At 35.9% G+C, this 25,969-nt stretch overlaps 1 protein-coding gene across 1 annotated transcript in view; it reads left to right on the top strand.

The window, feature by feature from the left end:
- The window catches only part of LOC104138509 (GTP-binding protein Rit2), a 184,439-nt gene that overhangs the window by 106,133 nt on the left and 52,337 nt on the right, over positions 1-25,969 (top strand). The gene's annotated exons all lie outside the window — the stretch shown is intronic.

Below are 25,969 nucleotides of genomic sequence, written 5' to 3'. Positions count from 1 at the left end.
CAATAATAAACTGCTCTATAAAAGAAGAAACAAGAGAGAAGCAATAGCTGAGCTACAGAAAAACTTTTATAGCAGGAAGGCTGAGTAGTAGGACTGGATAGCCAAAGATAAAAATCAAGACAGCTAATTGGTTGTAACCAAAGCAGGACACTTTTAGTGAGGGATCTACATTAAGGATGGTGCTGCAAGGTCGGGTATTAAAAACAGCAACACTTTTTATTTTATTTCAGAAGGTTCCCAATACTTCCTACTTCTTTTACTTCATTATCCTCCTCGGAGGTTTTGTCCTCCACGTGTACCACATCCTTACTTTGTGTGACTGTGTTTTGGCTCCTGTGGTAGAACCTTTAGAGGAGAGGTGTGAAGCTGCCTCTCACCGCTTGTCATCTTCATCTAGATTGCACCTCAAGGTGATTTTTGGACTCTTGGACTTGTCTGTTTGGTCTGTGAATATGGAGGTTAATTGTTCTGAAGACTTCAGTGTACTTTAAGTTTACTTTTTTTTTCATTCATTTCAACTCTGCTCGAGGAATCTTTCTTCCTAGCTGGAGTACCTAAGTGCAATTGGAAATCTACCTACATAAGCCTACTGCAAAACAGCCTAGTGTAGGAATTGTTCATAAGTCAGTTCAGGATGCTGTTGGGTACCTCGAGGCTCTCATAGGGAGTGACCACATAAAGTGGTATAACTTGCAAATCCACAGTGGTATCATTTTTTGATGGCTAGTTAGCCTGTACAGATTCCATGTGCTGGAAAGCATAATTTGTGAGGAAGCTAATTATCCCTGAAGGGCTTCCATAGCTCATTTTTCATCAGCACAGACAAGGGGAAGAAGGAAGGAGCTGTCTATGGCTCATACACTGGTTCCTGTCCTGCTCTGGGGACAGTGCTTCATGACTCTGACTGCAAAATTGCATTTTATTCTATTTCAGTTCATTTGCTGCAATCTTCATTATCCCGTCTGTGAATCTTCCTCTTGCACATTGTGCACAGACCAGGCATCAGACTGATCTTGATGCTGAAAGGGAAGAAGCGTGAACATACCACATCAGGCTGTCCTAATTGGGGGACAGTTTTGCCTTTCCACCATCCATGCCTGAAGCAATATGACCTCCCATCTCTCAAGATTTATCCTCTCATTTTCTCCACAGGGGCACATGTATGTGAAATAGAATGGCATACACTGGAAAGGTATCTTTTTAATGCACATGCTGCTATTTTTATATGAGTGAAATCAAGATTTCAGCCTAACTCTCATATATTATTCACTACAGTTCCAGCTCAGGAAACTATTTAGGCATATGCTAATTAAAGTGGGGCTAATGCGTGTTCTTCAAGTTAATCTGTAGTTGAGCAAAGATGTTGTCCTGAAACTGAGACAGTAATGAGCAACTTTGTAAAAATGAAAGTCCCCTTGGTAAAGCAGCAGATTAACATAAGAGACAACATTTACTGAGTGCATTGTTTGTTTTTAAAAATGTGAATTTCTGGTAGCAAAGATAGTTTCCTATGTGTTTTTGCACATAGTAGCTCAAATTACTTAAGAGAAGAAGTTTTGCCAGAATTTAATTACAGCTCATCATGGTGTCGCGAATAATAAGAACATCACCTAGCATTTAAAGAAAAGAAGATTAGTAAGTTTAATAATCTTACTTTTTTAAAGACTTGTTTATATCCTTGTCTTATTGACTTTCTTTTTTCAGATAAATTGGGAAGTTAAAGATTTGTTTTTAACCAAGTCTAACAACTTGGCTAAGAATAGCTGCATGTTAACTTCACGCAGTGATGTTGTTTAAGCTGTGCAGTCACGATAGGCAAATAAAAGAACAACCCCAAAACCCTTTCTCAAACAAACAAATCTGAAAAAGAAAAGGAAGGGGAAAATGTCTATCTAATCTGTCTATCTATTTCTATCCATTCCATATCACATGAGAAACATCCAATCTCTCAGCCATATTCTCTCAGAATTTTACAGTACAGAATCTATGTGCACTATTAGCTTCTAAATCTCTGCCTAGTTTGATATGACACAGCTAATTCAAGAAGATCGAGGAAATTGCCTTTGATAAAGCGACATTAAAAACATGTTACTACAGTTGCAACCCAAGATGTCAAATGTCTATAAAATGTCAGCATTCAGGTTTCTGTGTTAAAGTATTTAACAGCATTAAGCATGCAGTACATATTGATCAGAAGCCCAGACCCAGTCTGATAGTTAGAGTATCTAATATGTTGTTTATCTGAAATTAATTACCGAGACATCCATTTAGAGCACAGCACAGGTTTTGTGCCTTGAAAAAGGAATGGGACGCAGTGTGATAAAGGTAGTTATTGCGGCATGATTTGTTTTAATATATGCTGCCAGAGAACGAGTAAAGCCATTCAGATAAAACGTTTCATTCCTCGCATGCCCAGGGGAGGAGTGAGGTGGCACAAATGTGCAGCCAATCTGATTTTTGAATTCAACCCTGCTGTTGCAAGGCTTGTGCTATGGTTTCCCATAGTATCCTTGTAGCCAGATCAGGAAGGTATGGCCTGTATGGGTTGACTACAAGATCAGTGGGAAATTAGTAGGACCACCAGGCTCACAGAGTACCAGTTAGCAGTTTAGTTTTCAGCTGGTGACAGATTGCGAGTGATGTTTCTCAGAGGTCATTACAGGGGTTGATAATGTTTAATATCTTGATTAAATGGATGATGTGACAGTGTGTATCCTCCATCAAATTCCTGTTATTTCAAAGAGGAAAAAGGACGGGGAACCTTTGTGTCATTACTGCGTTTGTATCATCTGTCACTCAGGGAATAGTTTCTCTCTCTGTTTCCATTTCTATCTCATTTTGCCACGCACTACAATCCAAAAGATTAAAAAGGAGAAAAATAATATGTCTTGTCAATTATTTTAATTGCCTGCTACTAACACTGTCAGAAATGTGTGGGTTTTTATAAGCGCTCGTGTGTATGTGTTATATGTGTATGTGTTATAATCTAGCATCAACAATGTACTCAGTATAGGACATGCGCCAGCACCACAGGGCACCCTTTGGGTGTTCCTGTCATATATAGTTGGTTACCGAAATTTTGAATTTGTTTTACCTCTCCTCTGAGGTAGTGGGGAATACAGTGTCTTTACAGCAAATAACATTTGTCATTACTGAAACCATGGAACAATTCTTCTATTCCTTTCCAGCTGTGACTGATATGATATATTTTTTTTCATTATTATTAAAAAGGTAGTATTTACCTTTTTTTCCTATTCAAATCTCCAGCCCCCAATTTCTTAGAAGTTCTGAAACTTCAGGCAGAATTTCAGACATAGTGGTGGATGCAAAGATCTTTCCTGAGCTCCTGAATAGTTGCTATATAAGACTTTAGAAGTATCTAATGCTACCATCATTCTGAATTTTGACACAAAGAGCATTTCACTAACACGTCTACTATCTTTCCTCTTACTAGGATTTCACAAACTATTTGATAAACATTTGAGCCTTTGAGGAAGAGGAAGCTAAAGGCTGGCAGGGCTTATGGGCCTCAACTAATTATTTGCTGCTATTCCTATCTAGAAGCATGTATTTCAGTCTTTTGTATTGTATTGGATGCAAAGCGCTGCCAGAGAAGTGTGCATAAGATTAATTCCTTGATGAAAAGTGTCCGTGCAACTTTTCACAAATCCAGTGAAGTCAATTGGATTCTTTCCTTTGACCTCAGTGGCATCTGGAGTATGAAGCCATGTTTGGACAGGACAGTGATAAAAATGCAATTGTACTTGGTTCTAAAAATCTTTCCTGACAATTTTAGCAAGGGGGGGGAGTGGGAATTAACATTTATAAGAACTGAATTTCTGTCTAGACCAAAGCTCTTTATAGCTGAGGTGCAATTAGTTTTTTAGAAAAAATGGAGAAGCTTACATTTTCTATACCATAGTTACATGGATAGAAGTGTGTTTCATTCTCCAGAGCTGTCAATCTAACAGAATTCATTTTGCTTACATTTACCACCAAAGAAAAAAATAATCCATAGCACAGAAAAATGATTATATTTTTATCCTGATTGCCTCACAATTTCAATATGGAGTATCCATAAAAGAAAAAAATAATTGCTTTTTATGGAGTACATGTAAAATAGCCATAAGGGAAAGAGAAGATAATTAATATAAATTTTCATTAAAAAAAAATATAGGATAATTCTGATAGGGATTTTTTTATTCCCCTTTGCACACTTAAATTAAGGGCTTAATAGTATGCTAAACTTATACAGCAATATAGAAGTCTTCTTTATTTATTAATTAGCAAGTTCCTTAATCTTGTGAATAGAGCGTCTGCTTTTCTCATGAAGTGTGTTTCATTAAAGAAAAATAGGATTTGGATGGCTATTTTCCTTCAGAAAGGTAAAAGAGAAGCACTAGAAAGCTTCATAGTATTGACATTTCTGGCAGAAAATAGTTGTAAATAGATGCTGATATTAAGAGAAAATTAACACACAGTAATAATAACAATATATAATACATGAAATTAACTAGTAAGCTATTACTAAGAAACTCCTCAATGCCATTAAAATTAAAATTTAAATGATTAAGATTAAAATAATTAAAATGATTAAAATTAAAATGATTAAGGTTGCTTCAATATATGGTTTTATTTTTCTGGAGAGTGATTGAAAATAGATTGATAATTTAGGATATTTTCATTTTTCTACACTGATAAGAGTATCAACCGCAGCTATATCATGTCTGTCTTTCCCTGAGTATGATTCGCATTGAAATTCTTTCTGAGACCTAAATAAAGTCGATGAGGCTTTAAAAAAACCTAAGTTTTACTGTGAATAACTAAAAAATAATTGAATAAGGCCTGCCATTTGTTAATAAATGTCAAGACATTATCAGTGTAACTCCATCTAGCCATAGATATTCCTGTCTTAAATATATCTGTTAGTAATTTGGACAATATGGGTATATTTAACTATTTTACCTAAGTTAGTAAAAATGAGAGTTGACTGAGATGAGATATAAAAGTAATTCTTAATATATTTAAAGGCTAGATGATAAGATGAAAGATTAAATTCAGTGCTGAAGATTGGAAGGTAGTAAAGTGAGAGCCATGGCCATAAATAGGTAGCAAGGATCTGTAAAAAAAAAAAAAAAAAAAATATCACCATTGAAGAAGGAGATCTTAATATTATTGTAGAGACATTGAGGAAGCTATTAGCTCAATGCTTTGCAGGAGTCGAGAAAGAAAACTGAAATATTAGCAGAGGAATAAAAAACAGGAGAACATAGCAACACGTCATTAAGCATTGCTTAAATACTGGGAGGTGCAGGAGTGTGCATTCAAAAGTATAAAAGTAGGTAGACAAACATAATCGGGGGTACTGAACAGCTTCCATATGTGGTTATTTCAAATAAATTGTGAAGTCTTTTGCTGGATCAAACAGGTAATTCTGCCAGTCATCAAAGGGATATTAAAGAAAAACAAGAAATCTCTAGCTCAGGAAGTGCCTAAGCCTTAGATTCCCAGAAGCTGCAAGGATATACCAGGAGAACTGTTCTCGATGCTTGGCCCAGAAGTATAGGCCTATCCCTAAGCAAGTTGGGGCTGTGGGCTGATCTAGCGCGGCTGCTCTTCTGCCCTAGCGTATGTATAGCGTATGTAGCACTAGGTGTGATTGGGCAAACACAGGTCTTAGGAAAACATTCATTTGCATTAACATTTATGTTTGCAAACACTTCTATGTTACACATGCTGGTGTACAACAATATCAGCGTGTTAAGATAAAATAATCATTGTACTTATATTATGATCGTTATATGATTACTATATAATCGTTGTTGTTATATGGTAGTCACTGTTAATGATGCGTGTCACTTGTTTTCCCCCCAGACCCTCTATTTTTAGTTCTTTTATTTTTATTTTTTTTAGATATATTGTTTTCCAAGAAAATGTTAGCTTAAAGCAAAAATTACTGGATAAAGCTGTTCAGTCTGTGATATATAGCAGTCCAGAACAGATGACGGCCAGAGTCCCTTCCTTTCCAAAGTCTATGCATCTTTTAATATTGTTTTATTTCCTCTTTGAATGCAGTGATACTCCTAACAGTAGTCCCATTTACTAGAATAGTTTCCGGAAGGGAACACCAAAGAATCATCACATACTGACAGCTACTTCATTTCAAACTAGAGGTTTCGAGAAACTTTTCTTACGTGTGTGATTATGTTCTCTAATTCAATATACATATTAAATATGCACGTAGTACGAGAGTCGCAAGAGAATCAGGAACTGTGTCAGAGATAGAGCCCAGGAATGCTGATTTCTAATCATCAGATCAAGACACCAAATAATATTGTCTCCCTTGTGCATGATTATATACTTTGTGTCATTTCACAGCAGAAAATAACAAGTAGTAAGGGGTGGAGAGATTCACTGATGCATCTGTGGAGGCAGGCTCCCAAGCCTAAGGCTGACATTGCCTTTCAGAATAATTTTGGCTGTGAGTGTTTGCAAAACAGATGTCAAGCTGGGGAAAAAACTGATCAGCAGTGCCACTAATTTGATGTCCTCAATGCTTCACTAGCTGGATGATTTCCCACTCTGGACTACTGGCCCATTAAACCTGTCTTTTATTGCATAGCCGTAAACTCGAATGACAGAAAATAAATAATGAAGACTAATCAAATAGAAGGCAAAGGATCTATGTGACCCCATTTGTCTAAGATAGTGAGGAATGAACTGGGATCCAAGGGCTGGTATAGGGAAACATGAAAAGTGTTTGTTTTCTGTAGGACAAAATGAAAATCTTTATAGCAATGTGGGAAAAACACTAGATTCATAGACAGAACTATTATCTCAATTATCTGACATACCAGGAAGGAAAAATTAAGCATATTGCCTCTGCTGTCAGATTTACATTCACCTTTTTCCCAACAAGAAGACCCTTGATTAGATTGCCCGTGAAACTCAATGCTTAGTGATGGGGCCTTCCTGAAAGATTAGATCTGTGTTTACTTTAAGTAAAAATCCTTGAGTTTTGTTGCATACTGAGAGCTAATTGAACTTTCTGAGCCAACATTATTGAACTGAAAACCTTGCAAGTTTAAGCCTACACTCCCCAGAATTTGAAATACGTGCCTGTCATGTACAGCTAGAAATAGCGATGAGCAATTTCTTGATACGCTTTTGTCTTTCCTTTTAGTAAGCTCTACGGTCTCTATTTTTAATATTGCTGCTTCGTAGAGGGCCTTTTCCAACGACAATGACATTCATGTAGACTTTTCCTCTGGCTTCAGTACACTTTAATATGTAGCCTCAGTAAGTCAGAAATTATTCCAGTTGTTTGCTACAACACTACTGCTCCTTCAGTCATGTGCTGAAGAAAAAGGAACAAGGTCAGCAGAACTGAATCATCAGTAAAGTATTGCAGAGTGAGCTACATGTAGTTATAAAATTAAAAAAAAAATAAAAAAAAGTCATTTCATTTCCTTGCAGCTGTATCTTTGACTACAGAGTACTGTTAGGGACAATTGTCAACTGCTATTTCCTTCTCATTTCCAAAAGCTGCAAACAATGTCACTGCATTCAGTTTTTCCGGAAAATCCTATATGATTTCGGTCATTGTATTATTCTGGTGTGAAATGCTGCAATTTTAAAAGCAGGGTACTTTTGCTGAATGAAAGTTAATATTAGTCAAAGTTTAGAAGCTCATTCTACTCTGTCAGTCTATCTACTTATCTCTCCATGCTGTTTTATTTTCCTATTATTTACCAATCTGTAAACTTTTTATCTGATAAACTCCAAATATGTATTGCAGCTTTTATTTGCTTATTCAAATCTAATACGATTTTCTAAGGTTGCTAGTCATACTAAATGGAAATATTCACAAGATGTACTTTCATGTACTATAATGCACTATATCTCACTGTTTTTCATGTTATAGCCTCTCTTGAACTAAGCTGGAAATCTGGTCAAGATTCATGACTTGGGCCTTAAAAATAAGTCTTATCTAGTGTTGTTGAATTTTAATGAGCTCTGATTTTAGTGCCATTACTGAAACTGTGCACTCTTAGATTAGAATCTGACTTTTGTAAAGTGTTTTTGTGGTATCTGTAGCAGAATAGTCTTCCAGTCAATGTAAATGAGGTATTTATGATAATATAAGTGTTTTATAATCTTATCTCCTTCTCCAAAAATCTGAAGGAAGGCTTTTGAAAGAACTAATATTTTGGATCGCTTGTGGGAATTGCACATAGCAGTCTTGTTTCTGAATCTCATACATTTTGGAAAAAACTCAGGAATCTACCAAGTCAGTTCAACAAAAATAAGTTCCTTTCAATGTTCACCATTCATACAACTCCAGATTACTAAGATAGCCTTACCTCAAGCACTAAGTACCAATGGCACATTAATCAAGGTTTTCCTGAATGGCTTTCTTGATTTTAGACTCTTAGCTTGTGCCTAAATGGTAAGGCAGATAACTCAAACAGACATTTAGTGAGAAATTGAGGTATCAGACCAAAATGTGCCTTTAGAACCAAATCGGAAGATATCAGCAATAACTAAAACATGGGCTTTTTGATTGCTTGTTTTGGAGTTTGTAACCCAGCTTCTGCTCACATCCTATTTTAGACAGGCACATGGGTAGGGTGGCTTTTTCCTTGACTGATCCACAAACTTTGTTCTTGTGTCCTACACTCTCATAAATTTCACTAAGAATCAGTAAATAGCTGTGGGTGGTTCACTGGGGAAGATGCACTTAAAAGCCTTCAACAACAGTGGAGCATTAATGTGGAAACTGATTAAACTTGTCTTTAATTTCTATTGATAAGTTTCTATTTCTTCATTTTATTTTTCCTTTTAATTCTTCTACTTTAAACTTTCTCTTGTATTTGCTTCACAGAAGCATCATTAACAGGCAAAGCCTGGAAAAAAATCTGGTGATTTCTTTTTAATAGAAAAGAAGATTAATTTGTTGTGCTGAACACAAAATAACATTTTAATGATAATTAGAGGTCTATAAATAGATTTTAATAAGAAAGAATAATGTACTTTTGATAACCATTATACCAAGATATTGAGGACAAACTACTAATACATTAGCATCACTGGTTTTATGAACTCATTTTATTTTTCAATTCCTGCTGTCATACAATACAGCATCTCTGAATGTTGCAGAAGCATACAGAAATATATTCTTCTACCCAGAACTGATTAGGAATATTCAGTGAAAAATGTCTAGACAATTATGTAAATTGTTACGATTCTTGGAAAGCAGAGGCTAACTAAGCATCTAAGTTTTACTGTGCTATTTTTATTATTATTATTTCACCTTTAATGGAGGCTATTTTGTGTGTGGGTGAACCAGAAGATTATGTTTTTTAGCTAGCAAGGATGTTAACATAATTTTTGGTGCACTGCGTTAATAAAACAAGTGCAATGAGCCATAGTGATGTGCAATATCAGGTCAATGTGAGAATTAAGCTGCAAGTAATTATAATACTAAGACTGGTTGTATTCTAATTATCCTATGGCTAATAGTACAAAGATGATTGGCTGAAACCAAAATTATTTGGGCTGGAGTAGTTTTCATATAGATGAATATTATCTGCTACATTGTCATTGCACTTCTGTGAAATAGTACGGTCACTTATTTTTCAGTAAAAGAGCAAACCCTTCAGAGAAGTACTTATTTCTTGCTTCTAAATCAAAATGCAATATATTACTAGATTGTAAGAAGCAATGATACAAACTCCCTGCATTTATTGTAGATTTTACGGTAGAAGTAATGTGAAGAAAATTTGTATTCCACGTATCTCAGAATGCAAGAACAAGACTGAAAAAATGATCCCTGTGGATCTAGTAATTACCACAGAGAATCACTGGATGGATATAGTTATATTCTGAACACAAATTGGATGGCACTCTTGAGCGCAAACTTACTTCATGCACAAGCTGTTTGAATGCAAGCTTATTCTCAGCTGGGAACTTCAGGAAAATGTCAGGGCATACTGAAGAATAGTGGGGGAAGAGTTGGGGTTTGCTACCCCTAGCACATCCCCACCTGCAATATAGAGGGATCCTCAGCAGTATACCTTCATTAGGTAGGGTTCACTTCATCTAACCTAAGATAACTACAGTTCAGCTGCCTAAATCTGATCTGGTCATCCATTGGTCTGTTGTTAAAGAGATACTTTGCAGATGTTTTGTGAGATGAGATAATCACCTATCCTATTTTAGAATCTTTTCTAGAGATGTAGTAAATAACAGTCTGACACTGACTATTTCTTCCTGCTGATTATAAAAGGTGCATGACTGGTTCAGACTTAGAGGCCTTTAGACACTTCAGACACTTACAGTTGCATCTTATATAATATATCTTCCTGCAGGAATATCACATGATTGAGAGAAGGTAGCAGGACCAGCCACTTGATGCGTCACTTGTATGCCAAATTCACGTGTCAGAAAACTCAAAGGTATTAATTAGTAGAAGTCTTCTTCATACTGCTCTCTAGATGAGAACATCTGAACTACACCTAGCCACAGGTGCCCTGCACTTGATATCCAGAAATACAGAACATAGGCCACAAAGTAGACTTTGTTCTCTTTTTGGCATATAATTTTGGAACTAGAAGAAATACAGGCAATGAAATGGATAATAAATTAAATAAATTAAATTAAATATATGTATATGTATAACAAATATATCTTGAGGGAGATTAACTTGGGGTGGGGGGAATGTCTGACTTTTGAAAGTGCTATATAACCTAAGAGTTATACAGGTTTAGTAACCAAACCAGTAGGGCTAGGTAAAAATTTTGCCAAGGAAATAGTCTTTCAGAATCATTTTTGCAGAAGTCCCTGCTCCATCCTTTGTAGCAACTGATAGACCATCTTCATATTTAAATTGTTGCTTTAATGCAGTATGTAAATTTCTGTTTCATAGATCATCTTCACAACAAATAATATTCTCAGTTTTTATCAACAGTAGAATTTTCAGCAAATTTATCCCTCTCTCTCATTGTAATTTATCAATGAACAAGCTTCTCCTTGCATGAATCTCTCTATTATTCAAAATCTCCATAAAGATAAGAATGCAGTTTATTTTAGAGATTGTTCATCAATTTTCCTTCAAGACTGTTGCAAAGAATACTAACTCATCATAATTTGCAATTCATGCTGCCTAATGGATTGCATCACTCACAAGTTTCTGGTTCTGCTCCTTGTTTATTTTCCCATTAAGAGACATATAAGCAGGAGCCGAGGCAGAAGCAGACAAGCATGTTCCTGCTGCTGGGATCTAGGGACATACTATGCTACTCGGTTCCTGTCTCATTTTAAGAAGCCTCGCTATGGAGGTTACCAGCCAATTTCCCCTGTCTTCTAAGCTGACGAGTATCCACATAATAAATTTTCTAAAAGCAAGGAATGTATTCACCCATGAACAAATTTTTGTTATTGAAGTAAATGAAAGATCGTTATGTACATCAGTGATTCCTGTTTAAAAAACAGCACTGGGCAAGTTACTAGCTCAACTGCCAGAGAGCAGGAGGGGCTGGCTGCTCTGTAAGGGCAGGGGAGCCAGGAGATGAGCGTGATAACAAGGCCATTAGAGGCAGTGGCCTCACCGACACAGTGCAGTCCCACAGCACCCAAGAGAGGTGAGCAGAGCAGATCCCATGACAGATCAGAACCAGGGCAGTCTGAGAGTCCAAATCTGCCAACAGGTCTGTGGTGAAGGCGCAAGTCTGAGGTCAAGCCAGGAAGGCGAGTCAATAAGTCAAGGTGAGGACCAAATCCAGTAACAGTAACCAGGGTCAGCCACAGTCCGGAGATCCTCAGACAAGTCCATAGGGATGAAGCAGGTCAAATCAGCAATTCAAGTCTGCAGGTCAGGGTCTGGATCAACAGGGTACACAGCCAGGCATGACCATGGCTGCCACCCTGCTGCAAGGCATGTCAGGCAGGGCTATCAGAGCTTTCTGGAAGAGCGCTCTTCAAGGCCAGATGCATATGCCATTTTCTAAACTGGCCCTGCATCCAGCAACCAAACAGCCAGCAAGGATGGGGGGTGTACTCAGGGTCCTAAGCGCAACATGACAGAATTCAGTGATGATATTTCAGATTCACTCTGGCATAGATGAGAGCAGTAATCAATGTATTAATGCTACTAAACTTAGTGGAGACAAAATCACTCTGTAATTTGCATGTTCACACACATAAAGAAGAATAAGATCAGGCTTGCTCTATCTTCTAATAGTACACTGTAGTTTCGTCAGCATTTAAAATGCATCTTTTGTAAGATATGTGAAATGATCTAATAGGAAACCTGAGAAAGATTAAACCAAAGAGACTTGCTCTTCTAGAGAAACTAAATGTGAATTGTTCCCTTAGCTTGCATCATGTCATGGGTAAGACCAGATTCCAGAAAGGAATGTGCCAATCCCAACTTTCTGATCATTTTTTAGTGTTCTCCAGTTCTTTGAAGAATATAAAATTAGTGTACGTTATCTTAGCATCTTAGCATTAATTTAAGAGAACTTCTAATATACAAGTATTGGAGGTGAGGCGAACCCTCAGAGCACTTCATAACCATCAGGATCTCAGTTGGGTTTCATAAGGGTTAGTGAAGCTTGGAAGAGGATCTTAATCATCTGAAGTCAGATCATCTTTCTTTCCTCTATTCTCAAGCATATTTAATGTAATAGAACGTAAACAGTCCAAGTAGTACATTATGACCATAACAAGCAGCCATTTAGACTGTGTGCTTGGGGCATTTGGTTGAATGCTAACCAGATCTGTGTAAAATGTATTTGTTCTATGGTTTCACTTTCCACATTTGTAGTGTCTAGGATTATTTCCCTTTTTAATGGTCATATTTACGTATGCTTGAATGAAAATCTTTGCAAAGAAGTTATAATTTCTGTTGTATATGGTGGGAGGTATATTTTAATTACATATACCTATGAAGTGAACTAAGTATCCTGGCAAATACTAAGAGAGAGATAGGCATAGTTTTGCTTATTTGTCTCTGGAACTACAAAAAAAATCTAGAAGGATTTTTTCTTTTCTTTTCTTTACTTTCTTCTTCTTCTTTTTTTTTTTTCTACCTTTGTAATCACAGTTCTGTCTTATTGATTAGCGCAATGCAGACAGCATCAATACTTTTTTTTTTAAACAGTTATTGAGATTTTCTGTCTCTCTGGCTTAATAATGTCAATTCTTTTTTTTTTTTTTTTTTTTTAAGATAGTAGAAATGGAATTTGGAAACATATCTAAACTGATAACTAATAATTCTGGCTACACCTTTCCATTGTATTGCCACTATCTTAAAAGAGAGAACCCATTAGACCTTTAGGCACATTCTATTTAAAATAGGCTCACAAGAGGATTTTTTCTACAAGAAGGGTCAATTTCATATCATTTCAAAAAAGAAAACAGAACAAGCAAAAAGTAAGATAAATTCTGAAATCCATACTACATGTTAAGGGCTTTTCACCCAGGTAAAACTAGCACTTTGTCATACACAATTCAATTCACGTTAGTGTAATTAATATTATAGAGCTCCCATAAAGAAATTAGTAGAAAAGAGTCATTTGGTTTTATTACAGTTACAGGAGACCATCAGACCTCTCTTCTCTTGAATGATAACAAATAAACAGGACTTATCTAAATGTGCAGTTTCCAAGTGACCCAGCTTACTTTCACTGCAAGATAGCTAGACAAAAGGTCTTGACTGGAAGTTGTACATTTTCATCAATATGACACGATGACATGATGTCCTGCTCTGTTAACATCTCTAGTTAGCTTCCAAGTGAATCTTCTATTCCCTCACTACATGCATCTGGATGAAGCTGAAGTCTACCTAAGTAGACATATCCCCTAAATTCTGCTCATAGGATCAGATCTTAAACTGGCATCCATTAGCATCATTTAGGACTGGGACTCATCCTCTCCTATTTAGGTTTGTAAACCTAAAATGTAGAATTCTGGAGCATGATGAATGACATCCTCAATGGGATCTCTGAAAGAACCACATTTGAGAATGTTGCTTTCTTTTCACTGACAAAGGAAAAATAGACTCAGGATGACTAGCTCAGATGTAAGATTATTATGGCTTATAGCAGTTGAAAATCTCATCTATCTATCTTGACTATTCTTAAAAGCTAGGTTATGTCCTTATAAAACCCCAGTGAAAATGAAATTCATAGCAGCCCATCTGTCAGAGTTTACAGGTAGAAAGTATTATTTTCTTCCTTGTGTTTTTATATTTGTATTTTTGGATTGTATGTATGTGTAGTGTGTTTATATAAAGCAGTTGTAAGCACACAGCACAATTGGTGTTTAATCAAGGGCATCCATAATAGACAGAGATGAATTAGGGAGACTCTAAATGGTGTACAGAAACCATCTGTTAAATAGGATCAGAAATAATAACTTGGTAAAGTGGAAATCTTTGTAGCTGCATTCCTACTATGTGTGCTTATGTTATGATATGTTATGTTATGATATGGATAATAGCAATAATAATAGTGTATATTTGTATCAAGTCTAACATTTGGGAATCAGAAGAATTTCAAAAATATAGTGAAAATTTTCAAAAACCCAGTTATAAAAGCTGAATAATAGAACTAGGAAAACTTGTGCATCAAGTAGAAGAAACGTTAGATTTATCTCTTAATTTTTAAAGCAATCCTTGAACCTTCTGAGGTTTGCATGGACTTCTAATATGACAAAGTTTTAGCCAGTGAAAACCTCCCTTCAAAGCAACAGAGTTTTCTCTTCTTTGAATGATTTGTGATGTTGTTGTGCAAGTAATGATTATTTTTCTTTATTTACTGGAACAAGGTGAATAAATGCTTTAGAGTGACCTTAAATGAATGCATTTTTAAAGATTAGATTCAGCCAAAAGTGTATATCAAATGAGACATTCTGACGAAAATGAAAATTGTCTTTTACAAAATTTGCAACTATGGAGATATCAGTGGTGTTTCAACCTCCCCTTTCCTGCTGGTAGTCCTTGTAGGATCCCTATATGAAATAAGGATGACTTGTATTCAGATGCTTTCTTTGCTCAGTTCAGAGAAAGACCTCCAGATCTCACACTTTCCACAGGGGCAAAATGATGACAGTTTTCTTCTGTTACTACAATATATTCTGAGCCTTGGATGAGGCTCAGAACAGCTATATCTGAAGCAATATAAATTCTTAAATTATCGTTAAGAAATGGATTATTCCGTAGTAAGTACTAGACATGAGGGATGCTCAGGTTTGGCCTAATTCTACTCCAATCTGTACTGGCTGGAGTTTATGTACTAAGTCATATTTAATTTCATTCCATTCAAGTGTATATTTATATGACTGTCACTGGTACATTGTCTGAGTAGTTTCCTGGAGTGCTATAAGCAAAATGTTCACCATCTGTCACATGTGGCTCATTCTCACCATAGGAGAAGTGATATATGATCAGCTAATTGTTTTGTTTTGGCAAAGTTTTGTTTTATTTGATTCTTTTAATACATTCTGCTATATATTTATATTAGAAAAAGTAATTTTCTGTAGAAGCATCTTAATCTTGGAACAAGAGATTTCTGTCAGTCTTAGATCCTAAAAATATTTGTTCCTAGAGTTAGTTTTAAGAAAAATCCCTATTGCTTCTGAGAAGCAAAGATATGAACCGGAGCCCTTATTCAGGAATTTCAGATAATATTTCAGGTATTCTAAATCTAGGCCCCTAAACACCTTGGAGATAATACCAGAGATGATTGTGAACTCCTCGGATAAGCTGATGCCATGTGCTGGGAACCAGATCTAATGTAATCCTTATACAAGAAAGTTGTGCAATACATTCCATACTGATCAGAGCATAATGACAGATGACTTCACGCCAAAGTTTATTACATGCTAAGGGTGAAGCGGGAACATGAATTTCAGCTACAGAAACCTGTCTGTCCCTTTACAAAACTGACTTCTCCAGCGATCAGTGTGTGTGGTCAATCAGAAATCACATAGATTTGTTTAACAGGTAGTCTGATCAGTCAATGTGTGAGATGGGTTATCAAGTCTTTGAATGGCAGCTGTTACTGTTAATTGTACACTCAGTGGGTGATCAGTTAGCTCTTGGGTAGATTGAACCTTGGATATTCTTGAAAACCTAATTAGGTGAATGGTAAGAAATGAGATGCCTGTCTACAGCAATGAAAAACTAATATAAGCATACTGCTTCTGGATCTGTGCTATTTCTGCAAGGCTTTGCCCCCGACATATAGATTTACCAGTTTTTTGAAAATTACCTCAACTTTATTTTCTGAGTGAGCTACATAATAATCCTAGTTGGCTAAAAGATGTGGGAAAAGCTTGGAATTTCTTCAAGTTAGATGTTAAAAAATGAGTAAGAGGGTGGGGATGGGTCAGAGGCAGAGACACTACTCCTAAATAAAAACTAATTCAGAAATGAGAATCTATTCAGGAATCAGTAAGAGGCTAAGAAACAAATAAATAGAGGGAGAACTGCCAAAAGTCCTATTTTTTTAGATCTTGAAAAAAGAAATCAAAGTCAACAGTAAAAAATACTCATCCAAGACAAAGGGAGAGAGAATGTGAAAGGAAGAAGTTAGATCAGTCATTCAGAGGCTGTGACTGACATAAAACACTCCAAAATTAAACTAATACCTTATTTATGTTTTCAATGAGATTGTGTTGAAAATGAGAAATGGCAACATGTGTGTAGGAAGTGATAGAGAGAAAGTGAAAATTGCCACAGTCAGGGTGGAAATTTACCTTAAAAGTTTAATATACTTAAGTCAGAAGTGTTGAGTAAGGTACATGTTAGAATTCTGAATGAAACGGAGGATGGAATTGCAAGTTTAGTTTAAGAGGCTTTCAGTAAATACATTAAAATATAGGTTTATTGTAAGACCAAAGGATAACAAACATGGTGTCTGTACTTAAGGAAAAAGAGACAAGGGAGAAAACTCTATATGCTTACAAGAGTCTGCCTTCAATTAGTATATATAGCAAAGAAGAACATTTTGAAAGTGTGATTCACAAAATGTATTTACTACAGCTACATTGTTTGAGCATCTAGAAAGCATAGTTGCCTTCAAAAATATTTTTTGCTTTGTAAAACAAATTGTAGTAGGTATTCTATATATTAAAGAAATATATCTTTTCTCTATTTCCTTTTTTTACGTTTTTTGCAAAAACCTCAATTAAATTACAATATTAAACTGGTTGCACCAGGAATCCATTAAAGATTTAGTTACCTTCTGTGGTGGACATTAAGAAGCTATTACTCAAATTCTATTTAAGCAGTTAAAGGGAATTAAAATGTATAGGAAAGATCATTACATATCATGAGCTAATTTTCTAGTGAAAGCTTAGTAAGTGATAGATTAGTTAAACCTCTCAAAGATTTTAGTTTTCTGCTCAATAATTCAAGATGAGACTGGGGTTATGTTGATTTATAATTTGTTACCGTCAGTTTTTTCCCAGGCAGAGTAGTAGTACAGTGTCTGGCCTCATTTTATGTTTTCTTTGAAGTTGTGTTCTTCACACATGAATTTGAAAGAAAAAAATAACTGATCTCCAAAGTTGACCCTGCTCCACGAATAATTGAGTTTTCTGCTCAAATCACCTAAGACAGGGAAAAGAGTTTTTTTTTCCCTCCTGGTTGTTGCAGGATCTTCATTTTGCAAACATCTGTGACTAGTTTTGTTTCACAGTGAGCAATTATTTTATAGTTCTCAATAGTCTGTTTTTTTTTTTTTCATTTGAATTTTTTTAATAGAACAGGTGGGCATCCACCTTTCGCATAAAACATTTCTGGTTGGACCCAAATGTGGGAAGTGAAAAAACTATATTTCAGTCTCTCCTTAGTCTTGTGAGTTTTTATTGACAGTTCTCCAGTTTTAGGAAAGTTTACTGATATCTGATAAAGCTGGGTCTGTCACAGTCTCAAATACAAAATTTGTGAATGCATAAAAAGTACAGAAATAGGAACTATGTAGAGTCGTGATTAAATTTTCAGTAGTGAATTATCTGTGCTGGTATGTAGGCTGTGTTATTTCATTATTCCTATTATTTCTGTGACACATGTAATTATATACACCTCTGAGTTTTTTTGTTTGTGCGCCCACAGTTTGCATAACAAGGGCTTTCCTCCAAGACTACTGGGAGATCAAGACCATATTATATGGGTCTAGAAAAGTAATTTCCTTATATTTGCATTACAGTTTTGATTTCACAAATAAATAGAATCTCATGATGTTCTAAGGGTTGTTAATATATTCACCCCTCAGCTGGATACTTTCTGTTTTTAAATATCAAGTATAATTCTATTTCTTATCAATCAAACATATAGGTAGGGTTTCATTTTTAAGGATTTTTTTTTTCTTTCCTCATAGAAATCCCGTGCAGTCAGCTCTTAAAGTTATCACATCTCTCAAAAGAACACATTTTTAAAAAATACTAACGTTCGGTTAGGTAGTCTTACTTAATAAGATTATCTGCTTCAGGTGATCACTGTGAATATTGTTTGTTCCAATCATTATTACCTTCCCGAATGCACTGAGTAGGTCACGCTGTACACTGAAACACAGGGAAGAGAGCTGTAGCAGTGCTCAAATTCGAGCTGGCACATCCATGGACTCAGTGAAACACTGCGCTGACATAGTCCATTTGGGTTTTGCAAGTCGTATTGCTCAATTAGCAATGAATGAGTTGACTCAGTCAGGCAGAGACCATGGTCATGCAAGCCCACTGCTTCTTGTTTTTGTGATCGAGTAGTCACTACTTTCTGTGATTCTTTGTGTGGGGTAGATCTTTCCTTTCTATGCTATTAACAGCCAAGGCTGATTGTATTACTGTGTAAGAGTAACTAAGTTAGCACGTTACCGTCTCTCTCAGGTCTATATCCTTTTCCATGTCTTACTCATTTCACAATCCATTTTTGCTTCATTGATTACTATGTTACAGGGCTCCAGGGTTAATGGAAGATAACTGTACATAAAAACAAATGGCTAATTAAGAAGTCAGTTCAAGGAGCTTACCAGTGTTAGCATACAGCTAGTGTTTTTCAGAATAACTCATTATAAGTGTAAGTGTATCTTTTGAGCAACTTTGTCTAGAGTTGTTCACGTGTTCCAGACTTATATGGTGCCTCCTATGGAGTCAAGGGAAAGAGGAAGTGCATCTATGGAAAGGTGTGAAAGCACGCCCTCCTAGGGCCTCAATATTTATTGACAATCTTCTGTCTGCTGATCCAGAGGATACCTTCTGGCCTGTTCTCACTCTTTATCATATGTAGACAACTTACTAGCCCTGTAGAAGACTTACTAGGGCAGCAAAAAACCCCAAGACTCTGCATTCCCTGATCCTCAGAAAACAGGCAGAAAACACATTTCTACTACCGTATTTTCTAAATAGCATTCTGCAGAATGGCTGGAGAGTTATCCTTCCAGATGATAATATAGGCTAGTTATTCCAAAAACTTCAGTGAGATTCCAGCTACTCTTCGATTTGAAAAAAGAATAATGGTAAAGAACACAAAAAATGTGAAATAAAGAGATTTTCCTTCTCTTAGGAATATAATCAGAGCATACACAATGCAAAAGAAATTCCAATTACTGCATCAATGATAAGAGTAGAAAGGCTTGAATAATTAAATGATTATTGTGTATAGGAGTTTCAATGGGATTTGTAATTCACAAAACTTTTTCAATTATTTAGATTCATAAGGAGGAAAAAGGGAAAATTGAAAAGCAAACTGAAAAACCCATTAACCACTCCTGTTAGCCATGCACCTATACAGGCACGTGGCTGGATCCCTTTGTAACTGCACGTGTTTTAAGACAAAGGGCATCTGCAGAGAATGGCTGCCAGAAAAACACAGTAGGGCTGGGAAGAAACATGGTCTATTCATGTGACAGAGGCCAGGGAATTAGTCAAAAGCTCAGAGATCATTTTAAAAGCTATCTAACCCTGTAACAAATGTTCCCTTGTTTGCTAATAGTTCCTCTGGGACCTAGTCCTGCCAATATGTTTATTTGCTAGTTTGCTGCCTATTGCAATGATCAGGTATGGTCAGAATATTTCTGCTTGACTGGATATTTTTACATTAACTGTGATGTCAATGAAATTTTTTAAGTGTTCATTTCCTCTCAGAATATTGATATTTTATTGAAAAATCATACACCAAAATTTGAAAAGAATTCCATTTATATTACTTTGATAAAAAGTTGGATTTTCTGTGAAAAGCTATTACAAAAAAAAAAAAAAGAGAGAATTTATTTGGAAACAAAGCCATATATTCTGACCAGCTATAGTTATGACTGAATCTTATAATTTCAGGCAGTGTAGATATTATGAACCTGACAGAAAGCTCATCAAAGTAAACAGAAAGACTTCCACTGACTTTCATCATACCCTGCGTCTTGGTAGCAAACAGCTTCACAGTCAAGCTCAGATATGTTGTAGCAATCAATTAACTATACCATATTCATATTTGTTGTCTGGCTAATCTATGAAACCTATATTGATTAGCTGGTGGATAGATTTCTGCCATCCCAGGTTTAGACTGCAATATCCCTCTCTAGGGCTTTAGTATATGTATATATATATATATATATATATATATTTTTTTTTTTAATAATACATTTTTGCTCGTCAACCCTTGCAGTAGCTCGGAACATTTCCTCTGACATCAGTGGACATGAGGATGAGATCTCATATATTTTGATATGCTTATAGCTGTATATGCCATAGTAGGTATGATACCTGGGTCTGTATGGAACTGTGGCAACAGAGAAAGAGGGGGTAAAAAAGAAAGGGGGAAATTGTATACGAGAATATTAAAAAGAATTCGCAAGGGGGAAGGTCCAATTAACAAAATTAGAATAGGACAGTTTGAGTTTGTGCAAGTCTATAATCCTATGAGGAAAAAAAAAATTGACAATACTTTATTAAGCAATATGATTATTAAAACTCTGATGGAGAGTCCTTTGCCTCATAGAAATCGTCCCTGAAAGTGTACTTGTTCTCATAGAATCTAAAAGGGCGGAAACTCATAAACAAAGAGATTGGTAAACAGCAAAGTTATAAAAGCCTGTCACTACCTCAGCAGAGAGAGAAAAACTGTGACCTGAGGCAGCAACACGAAAAGTCGCTGGTCATGTTATACTGACACAAAAAACAAGGGGCCTGGTTCTTTCCTCAAAATGACTTGGGAGTACATCCACTGGCTTTAGTGGGGCTACTACTGACTGAGGGCAGTTAAAGAGAGAGGAGAATCAGGTGCTAGTATTTCATCCATCAGGCTTGTCAATCTGAAAACTTTCACCATCACTTAATTTTTAAAAAGTGCAAAAATAAACGGCTCTTTTAAAAGATTAAAATGAGCTGCTGACAGTGCCTAAAGTCTCTTACCAAAGTTTTGTCTTAAATCTTTATAAAGTAGAAAAATAGAACCATCTATTTTGTAGCTTTACAAAATGAGCGCTTGGATGATTGAGTTTTATTATGACTTGAGTTTGCTTCCTTCAGTTATAACACTAATTACGATCTGGAGAGGGACATTGGTTAGATAATGCCACCCAAGCACCAAATCTTAATGATGCAGAACGGGAGCCTCAGAGCTAAATTATGTTTTCAAAAATCTCTATGCTCACAAGGCCTGTAAATCCCTACCCATCAATCCCATCTTTTTCAGGTTGTTGCCAGAAATGGTTTTGCTTCATTATTGTAATATAGAAGGAAAGAAGAGAAAGGAAAACAAAGGGAAGTAGCCTTGCTATGCGTACAGGAAGAGATACTAGAAGGGACCATAGATAATTGCTTCTTTCCCCTTCTCTCACAACTTAAGAAGTACATACAATAATTATTTATTTCACCACAGGAAAACAGCTTAATAAGGATTGAAATAGCTTACATAGCTTAGCATATTGTGTGCGTGCTAAAGGCCTAGAGTAATAAAAACTCTGGGCTTGGGTTGGGGCCAGTAGATGCTATTGCAATGCTGTTTCACTAATAAATGTTGGACTGATTGGCTTGTTTCCAGTTCTCTCATTTATCATAGCTTTATTTCCTTCTAGATGCTTTTAATTCAGTTGATTTTGTGAAAACATGATTAGAGACTTCTCAGTCAACTGAATGGATGTGTACACACTAAGTAAGAATGCCCAGTTCTTGAGTTGTACGCCGCAGCTGCAAAACCAGTCAGACTTCTAGGGGAAAGCAGGAGGGAAGATCTAGCAAAGAACGCAGGGTATCTTTCAAAAAATGCTGAAGGTGGAGGCATAGAACTCATATAGAATAAATATGTTCTTTCCTCTTCTCCTACTGGGAACAATTTCTTTTTTCTTCAGAGTGAAAGGTTATAATAGTCTACATGGTTTTGCTTTGAAATGCAAAATGAAGGAGCCTTGCTCTATGCAAAAGCCTCGGTAGAAGTGTGCTCTGCTTCTCGTTGGTATTTTTTTTTTAGAGTGATTGATATTTATACATTTCACCATCACATCTTATGCAGCTAGAGAGGATTGCGTTACAAAATAAAAGTACAAAATTAAAATTACAGTTATAGTTTGTCAAATGACAGAGCCAAGTTCGTTATAATTTAATAGCATATCTTTTTTCCCTTTACTATGAGTTAAAGAATCCATGAAGTTGTAGGTGAATGTATTTCCAAATGGCAATTAATTTCTTAAATTGGAGGAAGGATAAATTTTAGCTCATGCCTGTGTATTTCATATTAATTAATAAATAAACACTAATTAATTAATAAATACAAAAATTTCTAAACAAGAGGAAAAAAATACCACATGAATTCATCTATCATCTAAAATTGAACCTTAAAAGAAAACTATTTTCAAAGAATCCATTGTCTATTTGAAAAAGCAGAACATCAGTTTTGTTGACATAAAAGGGATCTATTCTTGATTTGATAGTAGTTTGAATGACAGTATAAATGAAAATGAAGAGATGAAAAATGTTTTAGATGTATGGTTACACTTTTTAGTTAATATAGCTTGGAAAGTTGCCTGAAGAGGAATATATACAAATTAATGTTAAGCATACATATAATTTAAAATATAGAGATATGTGATTTTAAATGAATTCCTTCTTCATGTAATGTATTTTTTAAGCACTGGTAGAAAAATTCAAAAAAAAAAAAAGTCATAACAAGGATATTGTATATATCTCTACATGGTGTAATAGAGAGATCCCAGAGCTAACATAAAATAAGCAGAATTGTGGAAATGAGAAATACAGAGATAATTTGGAGGCCAGAAATGATTTAGTTGCTTCTGGAAGGCACTGTTCAAAGTGCTGATCTGTCTTGCTTAATTAGGCGCTGCTCAGAATCTTGTTGATACGGCCGTACTGTTTCCAGCTCGGGAACGAACTCTTAGGACGGGCGTTTTTGCATTGCAGAGTATGTGTCTTTACCGCATCCTAAGCAGTGTTAGCCGCTGTAGAGAAAAGGGGCACTCCTCCCCGCTACCGAGTCAAGATAATGTGGCCTTTGAGGCAGCCCGTGCTCGTCCAGCCTTCTGTCTCTGACAGTGCCCAAAAGCAGAGCTTAAGGAGGCGGAGAAAATAGATGGTGACCTTTCTTCAGGACACTCACCAAGCCCTCAGCATTTTCTGGCCCAAAAGCTTCTTGAGCCAGAGGTGGAGTTTTTTTTTTTTTTTTTTTTTTAAATTATTATATATTTACTGATCCTTAGTGATCTTTTTTCTTAGGAATTCACCCAATCTCTTTTTAGGCTAATGTAAAGTTTTTAACATTTGAGCTTCAATTCTGCCACAGAATTGTAACTTATGAAAAGAAGTATCTTGTTTTTATTTGTTTTTTTTTTTCTGTTTGTTTGTCTTTTGAACTTGACAGTTTCATTTTTGTTTTAGTTCTCATATTAGGAAAGTGAAGATTCATTCTCCATTCATTTTGTTCCTTCCACCCACATTTTTAGAAATCTCTAGCATATTGCGCTAATAGTGCCAAAGCACTAACAGTGCTGACATGAGATAAGCTTGCTTGTGCAAACAAGAAACACAAAGATGGTTTGGATCCCAGAAGCAGTGTCATTGCCTCAGCAAAGGATCAGACTCCTCAGGAATGTTGATGCATCTCTTTTTAGGGCAAGTTAAGAAGTATGAAAAAATATGCATTCTAAGTTTCTCAGAAACAGAAGACATGGCAAAAATATAGCCTAGTTGAGAAGCTAAATAATTAACGTATGGAATGTAAGGTTATAAATTCAAGGTAGTTAGCTGTATCTATCTGGAAGAAGTGCTTGATAAAGAAAAAAATAAAGTAGTTTCCGGTAGATTATGCCAAGAAAAATCTAGTAAGAAATGTAAAATGTCATTGAAGAATATTCTGTCTCAGTGTTCTGTTTCAGCATCAAGAAAAACAGAAATTAAAAATAATATATTACTTTCTGTTACAGAAATGTGATGAAGTGTAAGTAATAGCTGAAATATTAACAGCGGGCCTCCCTCGGGGCAGCATATCATAAGAGTTCTTTTCTCTTCGGAATACTCCAGTCGTTCTAATTCCTCTTCTTTTCTCAGCTTCCTTTTTCACATCAGTGCTTTCATTCATCTTCTTTCCTCCGAATTGTCTATTTCCAAGCTAATTTCTCCACGGTTTCCAAAATCTCCATTATATGTCCCTTCAGCATTCTTCAGCATTCTCGTTAGCAAATTTTGATCTCTTTAGTCTTCTCCTTATTCCCACTTTGTCATTTTTTTTTTCCTATTCTTTATTCTGTCTTGCTCCCTCTGGCATCTTTCTTTCCTCTTCTGTTTTCCTTTTGTCCATCCTTTTTCCCAGCTAAGGAGGCTCCTATTAAACTCGACAGTGAAGGGGAGAGGGGTTTGCTTTGATCCTGTGAGAACTCCAAGTCTCTGGAGAGTGGAAATCTTTTTGCTCTGGTTTTACTTCAGAAATTTCTTATACATGTCGCAGTAGATACCAAATCACTTCTATTTCCTTCTGAAAAGGGGCTAGCAGGGGAATGGATGTTGCTACTGACACCGTACAAGAGAACAGAATGACGTATATTGTGAGGGAAAATCATTCTCAGTGTAAGAGGATCTAACTTGCATTCAAAATAATAGGATACTAGTCTTTTTACTTGAAAGGTCATTTTAACTCAAATCTCTAAACAAACTTTTCCGTATAAGAACATGATGCTTTCATTCTAATCCTCCAAGAAGATCGAAATGTTATCAGTTACTTATTTTATTGGTGTTTTAATGCAATACATGTCACAAAAGGTTACCTTTTCATTTCATATTGTTCTCCATTTTATGTCATGCTCCATCACATAATGTGCTGTCAACAGACATCGTAACAAAAGATAGGCTGATACGGTGTGACAAGATGGGCAGAGGTCACTTTGATTCTACGCAATGCATTTTTTCAGAATGTGTCAGTGATGCCACAATCTTAATATTTTTAACCTATCTGCTTTCATATTATTTTATATAGTTAAGCCATCCCTCCACCCCCATAATTTGGTGATACACCCTGTACTACTCTACCCTATTCCCCTGAGATGTCTAAGGTAGTTAGGCCTCTCATTTACAAGGATCCAGGTGCATAAATCCCTGTAGTCATTTCAGACCCCTCATCGGAGTCTTTGAATACTTAACATAGCAGAATTTTCAGAATTGGCCTTATTTCAACAGTACCTTTCTTTTGCTTCTTGCAAATATACAGAGAATTTGCCTTGCTCATGTTTGCACTGATTTGCTGCAGACTCTTGGATTGTGGCACCACCTTTTTGATGATGGGACTAGTTAATTCCCTTTACTTTCTTATTACCTTGCAGTTCATCATGAGGTGTGATCATGTATTCTGTACCTATAGTGTTTCTAGCAAAGGGGGAGGAGTTATCTGCTTATGGCAGTTGTGCAGATCTAGGATTAAGAAGTTAAAAATTATAAAAGAAAAAGAAGTCAGGTTTCTAAAGCAGGGAATAGC

The sequence above is a fragment of the Struthio camelus genome, chromosome W (genome assembly GCF_040807025.1).
Source record: "Struthio camelus isolate bStrCam1 chromosome W, bStrCam1.hap1, whole genome shotgun sequence".
Classification (NCBI taxonomy): domain Eukaryota; kingdom Metazoa; phylum Chordata; class Aves; order Struthioniformes; family Struthionidae; genus Struthio; species Struthio camelus.
The sequence above is the reverse complement of the archived record's forward strand: the minus strand, read 5'-3'. Positions and strand labels throughout refer to the sequence as shown.